The sequence below is a fragment of the Cucumis sativus genome, chromosome 6 (genome assembly GCF_000004075.3).
Source record: "Cucumis sativus cultivar 9930 chromosome 6, Cucumber_9930_V3, whole genome shotgun sequence".
Lineage (NCBI taxonomy): Eukaryota > Viridiplantae > Streptophyta > Magnoliopsida > Cucurbitales > Cucurbitaceae > Cucumis > Cucumis sativus.
The window spans coordinates 13,474,033-13,491,935 of NC_026660.2; the positions used below are offsets into that span (position 1 = coordinate 13,474,033).

Sequence of the window (17,903 nt, forward strand, 5' to 3'; positions counted from 1 at the left end):
CTGGATACGACAATTTTGCATCAATTAATTGCCCGACTAGGGAGTTCTCCCACACTCTAACTCCTTGACTAATTACTTCTTCGATAAGGGTCACCACAATTTTCTCCCCTACGGTAGTAGGAGGTGTGTAGGTCATGGGAATACAACTTTTCGAGCCAAATAAGGAGGCCCAAGATGATTTAGATTCACTATGGTTTCTCGACAACACATTCAGTTTTGAAATTTGGGCTTCATCTTCAGCATGCGACCCATCAACGTTAGCCATCCTAACAAAATTATTCGATCCATCTGCATATTTATTTGAAACTTCTTCACTCAACCCCTTTGAACCAGCCGACCCATAATTTGATTCTCCAGTCTTCACAAGATTCAGCTCATCAGAATTGACCGGCCCAGCAAACCCATCTCCAATATTCATCAAGTTTACCGACCCATTCTTTTTAGGCCCAATCCCTTTCATAGATGCAGACTGAGGCTCTTTTTCCACACGATCATGAGATTGGTTCTCATTCAACTGGTCCCCATGGGCTGGTTCATCCCCACCCAAGTCGAACCGGTTCTTCTTCGTGATTATTAGGTCATCTTTACCCGTCGTCGCCGTCGTCGTCGACCTACGATCGATTGTCGCTATATCATACACGCGTTGAAGACTTATTAGCGCTCGTTTCTTCACTGTTGCTGCATCAATGGAGGTAGACTTCATCGCTTTGCTCATCAACTCTCAACAACCATATTTCGCCAGCGATTTAGACAAAAATTAACTACATGAAGCTTCACCACCGAAACCCTAAATTCGCAATACACAAAAAGCTTACTACCAAGCCCTTGTTGAATTCTAATAGAAGATCAGATCCAATCTTGGACTTGTTTGCAACACATCTGTCACAATACCCATAATTGGATCCACAAATATGGAGCGAACCCTACAAGAACGACAAAATAGATCCGATGGAACCCTACCGCAAACGTTTGTTAATTGATCTGGGAATCTAAAGTCGTGAATGATTACAGTCTTTCTAGCTTTGATCTTGCTCATCATTCCAATCCTCTCTCTCAAACTGCCAAAATCTTATGGTCGGAATGATAAAAAAACAGTCACAAGAACCTATATCAAATGTGACGATCTTCCACCGTAGATCACTACGTCATGCCTTTACTTGATCTGAAATCCTCCGAAATCAATCCACCACTTCAACAGTCAAAGAATTGATCTTCAAATCATGCATAAAAAAGTGTTGAAATCATGTCTGGGTATCATTTGAACTTTGGAAGTGAACTAACAAAGCTTAGGGGTACGTTCGTAACTCATAACCTCTCCAAAAAGTTAAAAAGAAAGAAAGAAAGTATGTAAGTGAACCAAACTTCGTCTCAAGCAAACCTTAAAAGTGTTTCGAGACGTGTGTAAGTATCATCTGAACTTTCAAAATGACCTAATGCTGCTCGAGTGTAGGTTTGTAACTCATAACCTACCAAAAGGTTTTAGTAAGAGTTAGAGAAGCACTTCAAGAACCAAGATGGCAACCAAGTGTGTAAGTGTGCAACAAGCCTATTTTTCAAACCAACCTAAGAAGTTCTGAAAACGTGTCGAAGCATCACTTGAGCATTCAAAACGACCTAACAATGCTTAAGTTCGTAACTTGTGGCCTTCTGAAGGGTTCAGAATGTGAGAGAAAGGCACTACGATTCCTATCCTGCCAACCAAGTGTGTGAGTGCGACAGGCGCGATTTCAAAACAAACCAAAAAATTATCCAAAACGCGTCAAAGTTTTCGAAACAACCAAACAATGCCTAAATGTAAGTTGCAACTCACAACCGACCAAAATGTAGAAAAGCGTGGAAGTAGCACTTCATGACCCACCATGTCAACCAAGTGTGTAAAGTGCGACAAACTTAGTTTCAACAGACAAACTCAAAGAGTGTTTGAACCTTTCTAACAATGCTTAAGTGTAAGTTTGTAACTCATAACCTACCAAAAACTTCAATAGAATTTAAAGAGGCAATTCATGACCCAAAGTGGCAACCGAATGTGTAAGTGCAACAAACTTAGTCTCAAACAAACCTAATAAGTGTCACCTCAACTTTCAAAAGGACCTAGCAAAGCCTAAGTGTATGTTAGTAACTCATAACCAACCAAAAGGTCAAAAAAAGTAGGAAAAGAGCACATCACGACCCAAATCGGCAACCACGTGTGCATGTGCAACAAATCTAGCCTCGAGCAAACCTAAAGAAGTGGTCAGAACATGCTTAAGTATCGCTTGAACTTTCGGAACGACATAACGTTGCTTAAATATAAGCTCGCAACTCATAAACTATCAAGGAGTTTAAAAAATGTGACAAAAGCACTTCAAGGCCCAAAACTGCTAGAGAATACATGTAAGTGCAATAAACTCATTCTTTTCTTTCTAGGCCATTGACCCTTTCTTCGGCGTTTTGGGACGGAACCAAAAAACTGGGTCTAGGGCATCATCGTTCAACTTTTGTGGGAAAGAAACTTCAATATCACTCAAAATCGGACCACCCAATAGTTAGATGTGAACTTTCGAGGCCTCCATCACTGTTCGAAGTTTGGTTGTTTCTTTCTAGGCCATTGGCTCGTTCTTCAGCGTTTTGGGATGGAACCAAAGAACTAGGTCTTGGGCATCACCGTTCAGCTTTTGTGGGCAAGAAACTTCAATATCACTCAAAATCAGACCACCCAATAGTTAGATGTGAACTTTTGAGACCTCCGACACTATTTTATGGTTTTTTTTTTAAAAAAAAGAAATGATAATATTATACAACAACAAGGAGGACCTCACAACTTGAGGTCAAGGCACAAGAGCGGAACAACGCTCACAATAAGATAAAAGAACAGGTAACATGCCAAAACATCCAAACGGATCCAAAAACAACACACCCTAAAGATAGCAATCCCACAGCCCGAGGACAAGCACAAAACAAAAACCAACTAAAAAAACAAATAGTGTCACAAATAACATAAAAATTAAATGACTAGAACATGGCCCAAGCCAGATCAAACAGAAAAGGAGAAGAAAAGGAAGCCAAACCAAAGAAAAAGCAATGACAAAAAAAGAATAAAACCCCACATCCCGGAGACAAGCAGAAAAGAAAAACACACTAAATAAAACCATGAATCACTTCGGACCAAGAAGCAGCACGAGCCCGAATATACAATCGAATAAGCTGGAAAATAATTATAGGCTCACGAACCTGACCTTCATGAAGACGATGATTACGCTCCTACCAAATGAAGTAAATCGTAGCACACCAGAGAAGACGCCACAACTTTTTCCTCACCCTCTTTCCTATGACCTGATGGCAAATCCAAGACAACTTAACCCCCCAATACCCGATCCTATGAGAAGAGGACATAAACATAAGGATCCTAGAACATATTTCCCATCTAAAAGGATAAGAAAAGAACAAATGTTCATGGGACTCATAGTTCCACCCACAAAGAATACAAGACAAAGGAATCGACCTATCCCACCGACTTAACCTATCTAAGATTGTCGGAGGCCTCAAAAGTTCACATCTAACTACAGGGTGGTCCGATTTTAAGTGATGTTGCAGTTTCTTGCCCACAAAAGTCGAACGGTAATACCTCAGACTCAGTTTTTTGGTTTCGTCCCAAAGCACCGAAGAAAGGGCCAATGGCCTAGAAAGAAACGACCTAACTTAGAACAGTGTCGGAGGCCTCGAAAGTTCACATCTAACTACTGTGTGGTCTGATTTTGAGTGATATCGAAGTTTCTTGCTCACAAAAGCCAAACGGTGATACCCTAGACTCAGTTTTTTGTTCGGTTCCAATATGCTGAAGAAATGGCCAATGGCCAAGAAAGAAACGACCCAACTTAGAACAGTGTCGGATGCCTCGAAAGTTCACATCTAACTACTGGGTGGTCCAATTTTGTGTGATATTGAAGTTTCTTGCCACAAAAAACGAACGATGATGCCCAGAATCAGTTTTTTGGTTCCGTCCCAAAACACCAAAGAAAGGGCTAATGGCCTAGAAAGAAACGACCCAACTTAGAACAGTGTAAAACACAAATAAACACAATTCAGCCAATCGGGCTCATGCACTTCACGCGCTTCTCCCAAGGATTTCAAATTTCTCCCGCTCGGCTAGTGAAAGAGGAGTCTGTAGGTGGCTAATTCAGACTTTTTAACGATCAATTTGATTGTTGAAGAGTGGGGTTTTGCTTTTAGAAGCAATCGGATCCAACATAGTGATCTACGACGGGGTTCCGAGTTTAGATCTGGAGGATTCATACTGAGTAAGGGTTGTATTCTTTGGGGAATTTGAAGGGGGAGTTTGCAGTCTGGCTGCAAGATCTAGACACATTGAGAGTGAGGATTAAAACGGCGGTTCAAGAACAAAGCTCAACAATTTCATTTGTTGTTTTAGAATTCCATATCATATAACGTGAAGGTTGGGTTTCACGAACGACAAGATCTGATCTGAATTTTCCTCTTTCGTTCACTCCAGGATGATCTCTGTTGAATGGAAGGATGAAACATACCTTGAGTGATACAGAGGCGATGAAGAAACAAGCTTTGATGTCCGTCCAACGAGTTCACGACATAGCGGCAAACAAGTGAAGGTTGGCGACGGTGAAGGAAGACCTAAAAAATTTGAGGAAGAAACGGTCTGATAGAATCAAACCATCGGGGTGAACCGCGGCCAAAGGGAGAACCGTGATAGACCAAGAATGAATGGACTGTTGAACGCTGGGCTTGAAATTGATGATGGACCAAGTAAGACTGATGGGTCGCGGGCTGATGGGCTTTTGTTGATTGTTGGCATGACTAATTTAATTACTAGGCTGGGTAATTCTGACAGGCTAAATGGAGAGGGACCAACTTGTGGGCCGACTGGAGTGGACTCAGTTCATGGACTGGCTGCAAAAGTTATTCTGATTTCAAAGAAAGTATTAGGAAAAGCCCAAGAGCAGAATGAATTATCGGGAGTTGATAAAGAGCCTATTTCTTCATGGGCTTCATGATTTTGGTCATCAAGTGGTATTTCCATGACTTACACACCTCCTACTACCGTAGGTGAGAAAATTGTGGTGACGCCTATCAAAGATGTTATTAGTCAAGGAGTTAAAGTGTGGGAGAACTCCCTACTTGGGCAATTAATTGATGCAAAATTGTTGTATCCTGTCATTTATCGACTAATAGAGAAGATCTAGGGTCGAGTTGAAATGCCTACACTCTTATGGAGAATGGTCTCATCTGCTTACAATTAAACGTCTGAATATGATAGATTGGATCTTGTCCCGTGGCCCGTGGCACCTGGGAGGAAAACCTATGCTCCTCCATAAATGGATTCCAGGTATTGTCCCTGAAAATTTTGTTTTTGATTATGTACTTGTTTGGATTAAGTTAAGAAGGATCCCTTTGGAGTTATGGACAGATGTCGAGTTGGCAGTTGTTGCAAGTGCGATAGGTAAACCTTTGTCCTTGGATCTTGCTACCAAAGAGAGGTGGCGGTTTTCTTATGCCCGTATATGTGTGGAAATGAATGTAGACAACACTATGCCTGCCGATATAACATTGAATCTTAGAGGAGAAGAATTCACTATAAACGTTACGTACAAGTGGAAGCCGAGAAAGTGCAACTTGTGTCACTCCTTTGGACATTCTAGTAGTACTTGTCCAAAGAGTGTTGGAAAAGAAGCCAGTATAAACGAAGATGTAAGAAAGGTGGATCCTGTTAGAGAGGTGGTTCTTGTTAAAGTGGTAGTTCTTGCTAAAGTGGCAGTTCCGGTAAGTAAGGAGTATGGAGATGTTGTGTTGGAATCCTTCAAACAGCTGGAAGAAGGAGAGATCAACTATCCTTAATTGAGAACTGAGAAGGTGAATGATGACTTTACTTTAGTTGATAGAAGAAATAGGGGATGATCTCTATACGGGACAAAGGAAAATGAACGGAAGTGATTATGACTAACTCTTTTGGCAGTCTCATGGAGGTGGACAAAGGGGATAAATGGGCATTATCTATAGTGGATGGCTCTCCATTTATAGTTTGGGGTATCATCGTTCGGCTTTTGTGGGCAAGAAACTTCAATATCACTCAAAATCGGACCATCCAGTAGATAGATGTGAACTTTCGAGTCCTCCGACACCGTTCTAAGTTGGGTCATTTCTTTCTAGGCCATTGGCCCTTTCTTCGACGTTTTGGGACGAAACCAAAAAACTGAGTCTGGGGCATCATACATTGGCTTTTGTGGGCAAGAAACTTCAATATCACTCAAAATTGAACCACTCAGTAGTTAGTGTGAACTTTCGAGGCCTCCGATATCGTTCTAAGTTGGGTCGTTTCTTTCTAGGCCATTGTTGGCCCTTTCTTCGGTGTTTTGGGACGAAACCACAAAATTGAGTTTAGGGCATCACTGTTCGGCTTTTGTAGGCAAAAAACTTCAATATCACTCAAAATCGGACTACCCAGTACTTATATGTGAACTTTCGAGGCCTCCAACACCGCTCTAAGTTGGGTCGTTTCTTTTTAAGCCATTAGCTCTTTCTTCTGCGTTTTGGGATAAAACCAAAAAGTTGAGTCTGGGGCATCACTGTTTGGCTTTTGTGGGTAAGAAACTTCAATATCACTTAAAATCGGACCACCCAGTAGTTAGATGTGAACTTTCAAGACCCCTGACACCGTTCTAAGTTGGGCCGTTTCTTTCTAGGCCATTGTTGGCCCTTTCTTCGGCGTTTTAGGACGGAACCAAGAAACTGAGTCTGGGACATCACCATTCGGCTTTTGTGGGCAAGAAACTTCAATATCACTCAAAATTGGACCATCCAGTAGTTACATGTTAACTTTTGAGGCATCCGACACCATTCTAAGTTGGGTCCTTTCTTTTTAGGCCATTGTTGGCCCTTTCTTCGGCGGGACAGAACCAAAAAATTGAGTATAGGGCATCACCTTTCGACTTTTGTGGGCATAAAACTTCAATATCACTCAATATGGGACAACCCAGTAGTTAGATGTTAACTTTCGAGGCCTCTGACACCATTCTAAGTCGGGTCGTTTCTTTATAGGTCATTGGCCCTTTCTTCGGCGTTTTGGAATGGAATCAAAAGACTGAGTCTGGAGCATCACCGTTCGGCTTCTGTGGGTAAGAAACTTTAATATCACTCAAAATTCGACCACCTGGTAGTTAGATGTGAACTTCCAAGGCCTCCGACTGAAGGGATAAAACCCCTATTGCAGCAGAAAGATTTAAAGAACTGTTACTCAAATTAATTTGAAAATCTTAAAATACCGATACATTGGCAAAATTTTAGAATCAAAATTTTAAATATAAAACTAAGCATGCTTTTTAATTTATAGGATACGAGAACTTACTTTCGATGACGTATCTGAATCTACAAATTACCAAATTAGGGACACCACTCGTCGTAGACCTTCATATTCTGTAGGATGAGATTGGTTTGTGGGAACCAATTGGGATGAGAAAATGTTTAGAGATATTTGAGAGAAACACTTTTTCTTTTTGTAGAGAGAAAAAACCTTGGTTTTTTTTTCTTAATGAATTTGGGTTGAAAAAAACTGTTTTCTTCTAAATATTTATAGCTCTCTTTTCTTCTTGGAATAGGAAAAGGAGTAGGAGAGAATCATAAAGTTTTATTATCAAATCTACTAATTAATTAGCAATTAATCAATTAGTTAATAATTAATTAAATCATATTTAATTAATATTCCATTCGAATCTTATTTGAATAAATATCTCTCTAATATCTTATAGATTTATATTAATATAATTAATTAAATCATATTTCATTCAAATCTTATTTGAATGAATATCTCTGCAATATTATTTTATAAATTTAATTAAATCAAATTTAACTAAATAAAACTAAACTATTAATTAATTCTCCAATTAATTAATAGCTAAATTAAATATCTTATATTTAACTTAAATTAAATTTGAATCATATAAGCTTATCTCATAATCAATAATTTTAATATGAATTCAATTCACATTAAATTAATATTTGAATTCATTCAAATATTTTATCTCCCATAAATTAATTTTGAATCATATCCAAAATTAAATTTATATAATAAAGTTTCACAAACTTTATATAATGTATCGTTATACATTAAACTAACACCAGTTGGATTAATTTATCGTTTACCCCTGGGTTATCTCTAATCCTTAAACATAAACTCTCTCGTTCCATTGAGAGGGTAGGGCCCTTTGTTCAAGACCTAGAGACACCATTTAAGGGAACACTCATCTACTTACCTTAAAGTAGGAAATGAGTGAATTCCATATTGTGTAATTACGTTCTTAGCTCCCCACTCGGTCTTTTCTCCAAAATGATAAGCTTATTGAGTCGGTGATCAAAGGACAATCCCCTGCAAACAAGAGTTCATAACACACTCATTATTAAGACTAAGTTGCCTAGGTCATCCTAGTGAAATAGAAACCTAACTACTTAATGGAGTTACATATAGTGGTTACTATTTCGTTGTCTGGTCTTATGCAAACTCATTGCATAGGATACCCTATGTCAACTACACGAACGCGTTGGATCATTGTGTTTGTATCAAATACAAAGTGAGTTGTATCAATAGTGTTACCCTTTAAGCTGATCTTGAACATTGATCCCTGTATGCATCTACATACTGTTCAAGACTCATTAAACAGCTTAGGATGTTAGTTTATTGGATTTGAGTTATTAAGACAAAACTAATAATTTGATCAATAACAATTATTACAATAATAACACTTTATTAATAACGGTCAATAAATTATATTTACAATCTAGGAGTTTTAGGACATAAATCCCAACAAACTCCCACTTGGACTAAACTCTAGTCACTTTAGGATATAATAAAGTAATCCTTTGATACTGGAAATGATAAAATGTACAAGTATACAACATAAAACGTATATATACAAATATAATAAACTAAGGCATCCTCATACCCATTACACATCTCCCACTTGCCCTAGATTACTTAATGTACAAATCTCGTAGACCTAGACTTTCTAGAAGGCCCTCAAACACTTTAGCCATGAAAGTCTTTGTAAATGGTTCGGCTTTTGAGCATAAGAAACTTTAATATCACTCAAAATTGGACCACCCAGTAGTTAGGTGTGAACTTTCGAGGCCTTCGGCACCATTCTAAGGTAGGCAGTTTCTTTTTAGGCCATTGGCTCTTTCTTCGCCGTTTTGGGACGAAACCAAAAAACTGAGTCTGGGGCATCACCGTTCTGCTTTTGTGGGTAAGAAACTTCAATATCACTTAAAATCGGATCACCTAGTAGTTAGATGTGAACTTTCGATGCCTCCAGCACCGTTCTAAGTTGGGTCGTTTCTTTCTAGGCCATTGCCCCTTTCTTCGGCGTTTTAGGACGAAACCAAAAAACTAAGTTTGGGGCATCACCCTTCGGCTTTTGTGGGCAAGAAACTTCAATATCACTCAAAATCGGAGTACCCAGTAGTTCGATGTGAACTTTCGAGGCCTCTGGCACCACTCTCAGTTGGGTCGTTTCTTTCTAGGCCATTAGCCCTTTCTTCGGCGTTATGGGATGGAACCAAAAAACTGAGTTTAGGGCATCATTGCCCCGCTAACATCAAAAAAATGGCCAATGTGATGGCCTAGAAGGAAATCATCCAACTTAGAACAGTGTCAAAGGTTTCGAAAGCTCGAATCTAACTATTGGGTGATCACATTTTGAGGAATATGAAAGTTTTTTGTCCAAAAAAGTCAAACAATGATGCCCCAAACTAAGTTTTTTGGTTCCGTCCCAAATTGTCGAAAAAAGGGCCAATGCGATGGCCTAGAAGGAAACAACCCAACTTAGAACAGTGCCAAAGGTCTCGAAAGATCGCATCTAACTACTAGGTGGTTTCATTTTGAGTAATATGAAAGTTTTGTCCCACAAAATCTGAACGGTGATGTCCAGACTCAGTTTTTTTGGTTCCATCCCAAAACATCGAAAAAAGGGCCAATGCAATGGCCTAGAAGGAAACAACCCAACTTAGAATAGTGCCAAAGATCTCGAAAGCTCGCATCGAACTACTGGGTGGTCTCATTTTGACTAATATAAAAGTTTTTTGCCCATAAAAGCCGAATGGTGATGCCCTAGACTCAGTCTTTTGGTTCCGTCCCAAAACGTTGAAAAAAGGGCCAATGCGATGGAAACTAAAATTATGTACACTCATCTAGAGACTCATGCACACGGGGATAGATTACAGTAAAATGGAGGATTGTGTGAACTAACTTGCGTTAAGAAAGCGGTAAAGGAATATCTCATATTATGATGCAAGTAAGTTGTATCACCTCACTATGGTATAACTCATCAAGCTATCTTATGTTTAATGCGCGCTCCTCTTAGAATAATTAAATGTCACACTTGGTTTTCTTTCAGAATCCAAATTACTAAGATTAGATAAATGATTTATATGTAGAAATACCTATTTATTCTGCTTAGAGTGCTTCTCATTTAAACACAACAACCTCTTGGCGTCTTGGTCCACACTTGTTTGCCTCACGAAATAAAAATGATGGAAGTCCTCTCACAAGGTTGAGCGACCTCTACCTTACATGTGTTAGCCATGTCCTTTCTACTCACCCTCTCGGGTAGTTGGCGACATACACTGGACCAAGTGTGGAGTGTAGCTTAGTTAACAGTAAGCAGTAGAAATACGTACTACTTAATTAAAGTTCACATACCTAACTACAAATAACATGAAAACAAGTGAATAATATAGGCATGGATGGATTGAGAAATGTATAAATATACATTATATTCAAGAATGAAGGTCTTCGGCCATTATATAATACAACCAAATACAATGTAAACAAGTAATAAACTGGTAAGAGAGATAAAATGAAATACAAGTTAGGGGAATGAAACACAACTCTTTTCCTCTCAAAATCTAAGCTTTCGCGTTACACTCTAATCAGAAAAGATAAACAAGTGTTGTACATTCAGTGGCTAGGCTAATCCTTGCCACCAGCCCTCTAGGTTTTTGCCCCTACAAGTTCCATTTTTGGCCCATCCAGGTCCCTCATGTTTTTGGTGATGAAGATGAAGTACTTTTATAGACAACTTTGGATGGAAATCTTCTTTCTTCTAAAATTTTCAGCGCCAACTTTGGTCCTATGAAGTCACATCACTTGAACTACCATTCTAGCAAGCTTTCCTCACGTGATGATGTGGTTCCTCGACTAGAGGTGTTATTCGCTAAAAAAGTTCCCATCGCGTTATTTGTCTGCGAGTTGTCCTTAGTGATTTGCTACTTTTTTGTCCACTTATGTTGTATTTAAACATGACAACAACGTAAAACAAACATGATACTTATGTAAGATGTATTTCTGAATACTTATATATTTACAACTTAAGTCACACGCCCTAATAAACTTCTTATATGTTTTGACCTCATTATTCTAATAAAAGAGGTTATAATAATGGGTATTTATACACGTTATTACACCAAAGGAACAAAAGTTTGTAAGCAAAATTATGAAAAAATCCAAAGTCAGCAAAACACACATAACAAAGCACAATCAGTATTCTGTGTTAAAACTCAAAGGAAATCGGGTCAATCTTGATCAAGAACAGTATGACTTACCAATTGAACTTGGGCAACATTCATTCAAGATGCTTAAAAAACTCGTTCAAATAAATTTATCTATCCATCTTGGTGAAGATTGTGTGTTTTGTTAAATTAATGACCAAAATATCCTTGAAGGTTCGAACGTTAGATATTCTCACAAAACTCTAAATCTTGGACACTTTGTTCATTTTGCTAGAGAACTAAATGAGATTGCTCCCAAAATTGAACAAATTTCTCTGATTTTTGTTGTGCAAAATTTGAAGAAGTCATCATCGAACTTAAATCTGTGAAGGTGAAGTACTTTGAATGGTTACATAGTTTAGGGTTTAGTTTTTAGTTTTAAATCTGAGGCAGACATGAAACTTTGTAGTTGGTGTTCTAATATAGTTGGATGTGAACTAAAGTTTAAGTTATTGGAGGTGGTTTCATTCAGATAAATCTTGACAATATCATCAATCTAGGCCCATGCATAGAAGGAATCTCAGTCGAGATATATGAAATTGCCTCAAGATTCGTTGAAGGAGTCCCGAGATCTTATGCATTTCACATGCATTTTCTAGGGTAATCCCGGTGACGATTTCACCCGAGATTGGACAAGATACATCATAAAATGTACGTAAAACCTTTATCTTGTGTCATCCCGATGCAATGTTGTATGAGTTCAATTGGCAATTCATGTTGATCTCATCGAGATTTCCACAAGGTTGCCTCGAGTTTTAACACATAATACTGATTGTGCTTTGTTACATGTATTTTCTATTCTGCAGATGCCTCTTGTCACAAAAATTAACTTTGAGGACTTTATCTTAGCTAACTTAACATGTTGTTCACACTTAGTAAAGACAGTGTCAAACATAAAAAAGAAGTTAACACCTAAGGAGATTTACATGTTTAAAAAACAACCCTATTTGGTCATTTCCTGGATGTGAAGTTGGTGTTCAATGTACCACTTTGCCACTACATCCTCTTAAGAGAGGTAAAAGACGAATGGGATGACGTTATCTCTTTAAAATTACTCGGTTAAAAGGTCTCCTTTAGGAGGAAGAATTTTGATACCATCATGGGATTGAGGTTTAGGTCGAGATGTCCCATTCAGTTTGAGGAGGATAAAGCTCTGAGGTTAAGACGCTTGTACCTAGGTGATAGGTCAAACATGAATGGATCGGAGTTAGACAAAAAGTACCCAACCCTAAATTTTGAAAGCGACATGGATACCGAGAAGATGTCTCTCTTCTATTTCATTGAATTAGCCATGGTGGGGAGGAAGAATAGGCAACATATGGACTGGACCATATTAGGCCTCATCGAGGACTTGGATGAGCTATGACTGAGGCGAGTTGATATGGATCAAGACCCTAGGTAGCTTGAACGGAGCACTAAGAGGAAAGGTTGCCATGCATAAGAAGAAACCCAACCCCCAAATAAAAAGTATATGGAGTCCTATAACCTATATGGCTTTCCCTTTGTCTTTCAGGTTAGTAACCTAATTCTAGCTTATTATATTTTTTTATTTATATGCTTTGTGATTATTGTTCTTTTGTTAACGTTCTTGCAATTTTAGGTTTGACCGTATGGGATAGTGTCGTTCATAAGTAGACGAGTAGCCAATAAAGCTTCGCATGATACGATACCATGCACCATGCGATGGAGTTGCACTTACTCACCTGGGTTGAAGGTGATCATTGAGTCACAAGTCTTTGGGTCATAAACGGTAAGTCTCGATTTCTTTTGTTCTTACACCTTCTCATTAGAATTTAGGGTTTAATAACTAATACTTGTTGGTTGATGTTTCAAATTCAGGCCCATATATAATTGATTGAGCCCATGGATGAGAAGCTTGCATACCTAGATCGAGTTCTTGATATCTCTTCTACGGAAGGTTTTGAGGATAACCTCAATGCTCCTCTTTGAGATGATGATGCTCCCCCTTCCCATCCTCATGTCCAATATAAAGTTCCACATCATGCCCATCCTCACGGCCAACATCAACTTCCACTTCTCGCCCATCCTAATGAGGATATAACCCCAATGTCTAAAGCAAAGACATTGGTGGGCCTTCGGCATGTATGGATCTTGGGGTGGAAGCATGTGAGGACCACTTGGACTCCAAAATGTACGAGATTGAGTTCAAGTTGGACTGCATGGACTCTATATTATGTTGGATTTTTTGCCCTCAATCTCAAATTAATTAATATTTTGATGATAACAAATCTAAATTTATTTGTTGACGATTTTATTATTTTGAATAATCCATAACGTAGAGCTTAGAATAGTGATTTTGATGCCTCTTGAATCACCCAAATTGGAGTTCAAACAAAGAAAATATTGTTAAAAGAAACTTAAGTGAGAAATACCTGAGATGGTGACGTGGCGGCCAAATAATCAATTTGAACCAATTAGAGAAAGCCACTTGGAGCAATTGAGGAGTAACACATGTGGCTTTTGCTTTTGTTTTATTGGCTTTTCTAAAGAAAATGAATTTAATACTATTATTTATCTTTATGTCTAACGGCTAGTTTTTTTAAAAAAAAATGGTGAACTTGCTTTATTGGGCTTAAACAAATTATTTCGATGAGACATATTAGTGTTGTGTCTAGTGGCTAATTATGTTTAAATCTCAACCATTCAATTTTCTTTTACTTACACCCAATGACCCAAAATGATTTTGGATTTATCTTTTCCCTCTTTTTAAATAATTCATTTTCTCTAAGTTTTGTAACAACTTTAAATTTTACAATCCTCAAAAAGTAAAAAAAGTTATCATTGTTATTCTCTCTAAAGCTTCCAATTTTTATTCTTTTTATCTCGTCCTTGAGAGAATTCTTATTATATTGTGAGGACTAATTGTTGTGAGAGCTTCAAATTGTATACTCACTTTTTTAGAGAGTTTTCTTTTGTGTGATTTAAAACTTCAACGTATTGTAACGGTTGGATCCTAACCCATGGAAAGGATTGAGTTTACTCTTGAACTAGAAAAAGGAGCAAGTAGCGGTTCGACTCTAATCCATGAAAAGAGTCAAAAAAAGATTTTCAATCATAATCCGAAGAGGTGCTTAGGAAAGTGGATGTAGGTCGAGTTTGACCGAACCACTATAAAATTATGGTGTCTTCCTCTCTAACTTTTTTCTCTAATTATTTTTTTATCTAATTTTAGTTACATATTCTTGTTGGTTGAGTTTGAGTGCATACTTTATTTCATATATTTTTATCAATCTTGTTACTTAACATATTTTAGCTAATTTTTATTTAATGAAAAAATTATCTAATTAGTTTAATTTAGGCTTATTTGTTAAAAAGTTTAATTAAACCCTATTCACCCCCCTCTAGGGTTGCTACACCAGTTCAACATATTGGATCACATGAAGTCCTCCTTTACGGTCGAGTTATCGATCATAAAGGAGTTACTTAAGGTCTTAGTCGCAATATGTTGTGTGTGCATTACTTTTGTTTCCGTTTTAATTAATTATCAGCACATTAATGTTTAATTTATCAGTTCACGATCGTCTATGTTTGACATAATTTTCTGTTTCTTTTCAGAGTGTGTCTCAATATCTTCACTCAACATCTAGAGACACCAACGATGAAAACGACCACAAAGAAGGACTGATGAGAATAGGTCTACACACGAGGACCCGGACGTTAGTGTGGTTGATCCAACTATAGTCCCATCGCTAGATGCCAAAAAAATGATAATCAAGCCGGTAAAGACTCGATTGATATAGTGTAAGCACATAGGTCATCCCCATTGAAGAAGTCAGAGCCTTCACAATAGTGCCCATAGATTGTAGTCTGGCTGAAGATGTTGTGTGATTTCTTCCAATCCTTCCATCTGACGAAAAAAATCTAAAGAAAAGACCCATAAAGGACACAAAAGATAAATAAAAACACCAACTACATACGCAATAGTATATAAATGTTGCAAATGTAAGTTGATTCAGTCTTTACAGACCCAATAATGTTCTAGTTTGCATCAAGTTGAAACTTAAGCATAAACTTACTTTTAGCCCCCCCAAAAAAAAAAAAAATCAAGTTTGTAAGTACATGTCAACATGATTCCTAAAACATATGTTTAAGTGGATCACACAAAATTAGCTTTTCAATGACTGCTATAATTGCATGATAGTTAACACAACAAAGTATCAAATTCCTAAGAACATGTCAACACGATTCTTAAAACATATGTCTAAGTGGATCGAACAAAATAGCTTTTCAATGGCTACCATAACTGCAGGATAGTCAACGCAACAACACGTTATGTTATCAAACCCACACACAAAAAAAAAAAACATATAAAGTTTTTTATTTTACCAATTTTACCTTTGAGCAAAGTAAGCATGTAGTCCACTCCGATCTTACAACATCTAAATCATTCTGTGAGCATGTCGAGGCTGACCCTTCCATGATCTACTCATCCTTTAAAAAGGTATTAATATGCAACAGTTGTAAACAACATAAGTAGTACAAAAAGGTAAAATGAAATACTTACTACTTCAAAGATTGTTCTATTGCTTGATAATATTATATCATGAATGAATCACATGAATAATACCCACACTCCACAATGTTGCCTTGCTTCAGACACTATCCATCAGAAGAAAAAAAAGGAACAAAATAGTTATGCTACGATTTTGCAAAACATAAAGCACGCTTACCTCTTTCTTCTACCAAATCCCCACCCCCCATACCTTGATTACCTTCATATTAATAAAAACATGTAGCAATTCTTGATTTTCTTCCACCCAAGTAGATTTAACTAACAACTAAAAAGAATAAACAGAACGAACTGGTGGAGTAGGATGGAGGAGCATTGCAATAACCATCGAACAGAGGAGCTATCACTACGAGAAGAACCAAACAAAGGAGAAATTGAGGAGAAGCACGGGACGACAGAACACGACGAACGGAGATCACACGAGAAAACTTGCGAGTGAACTAGATGAATCAGAAGATGACAACAAACAACAGAAACGAGGAATGAGACGGTAGACGTCGAATGCGAGGAAACTCGACGAACTAAATTTTGAAGATATGTCGTGAGCATGTGTGCTAGAGTTTTCAGGGAGTTGCAACTCTCATTTGCATTTGATGAAGTTCGCTTATAATAATAATTATTAGGCTATCATTGGCTTGACACCATTTAAAGCTCTATATGGTAAGTGTTATAGATGAGTATTTATAGGAAAAAATAATAGAAAATCGGTCATGGGATTCGAACTGCCGACTTCAGGGAGGCGCACACATTCAATTTGACGGAAGCACAAAGATTTTTTGGATTTTTGCGAGAAACTTACGAATCTGCTACTCGAATATGTAAAAAAATGATTTGTGGCGTTGAGGATTCAAAGCTGGGACATTGAGAAAGTGCGGCGCAGAGGTGAATAACGAACGCAATTGGTAGAAGGGTGTGCACAAATGACTTCAAAAAATCCAAAGTTGTTTACGTTGATTGAGGTTCAAACACTTAATCTGAAGGTGGCACGGCAAAAACGACTACGTTTTGACTTTGGAAATGTAAAAGAAATGATGTTGCGGCTTGGACTCGAACTTGTGGTTTGGAGGTGTTTTGCGTGTGTGGATTTTGAATTCTTTTTCATTATTTACCAATTTACCCTCAATCTTCAAATTGCTCGTTTTTGTTGATTTTTGTTGCATTGGGTTTGTAGCGAAGTCTACTATCATATACTGCATAAAATATCAAAATAATAAAAATATGTACAAGAAATGATGTTGGAAGGCAAAGTCTCAATTGGTAGAAGGGCGTGCACAAATGACTTCAAAAAATCCAAAGTTGTTTACGTTGATTGAGGTTCAAACACTTGATCTGAAGGTGGCACGGCAAAAACGACTACGTTTTGACTTTGGAAATGTAAAAGAAATTATGTTGCGGCTCGGCTTCGAACTTGTGGTTTGGAGGTGTTTTGCGTGTGTGGATTTTGAATTCTTTTTCATTATTTACCAATTTACCCTCAATCTTCAAATTGCTCGTTTTTGTTGATTTTTGTTGCATTGGGTTTGTAGCGAAGTCTACTATCATATACTGCATAAAATATCAAAATAATAAAAATATGTACAGTGTGAATCAAGAATAAGACTACTATAAAGGGGTCAATAATTACCCCAATAGGTCTCGTCACGAGAGTTAGGGATTTTGAGAGATTTTTTCCTAATGAAAAGGGGAAATTTGTTAAATTTGGGAATACAGGTTTTTTTTATTAGGAAAAGTTTTTAATGACACAAAAACTATATCATTAATTAACGACGCGAAAATTGTGTCAAAAAAATACAAATTATGTCAAGAAAAGTTCTGAATTTTTATT

At 37.6% G+C, this 17,903-nt stretch overlaps 1 long non-coding RNA gene across 1 annotated transcript; it reads left to right on the forward strand.

The window, feature by feature from the left end:
• The first annotated feature begins 8,762 nt into the window (after positions 1-8,762).
• On the forward strand, positions 8,763-13,872 carry LOC116404459. The gene is made up of 3 exons (XR_004217297.1): positions 8,763-13,060; positions 13,148-13,297; positions 13,387-13,872. It is a non-coding gene; the product is annotated as an uncharacterized LOC116404459 (long non-coding RNA).
• The last annotated feature ends 4,031 nt before the right edge of the window (positions 13,873-17,903 follow it).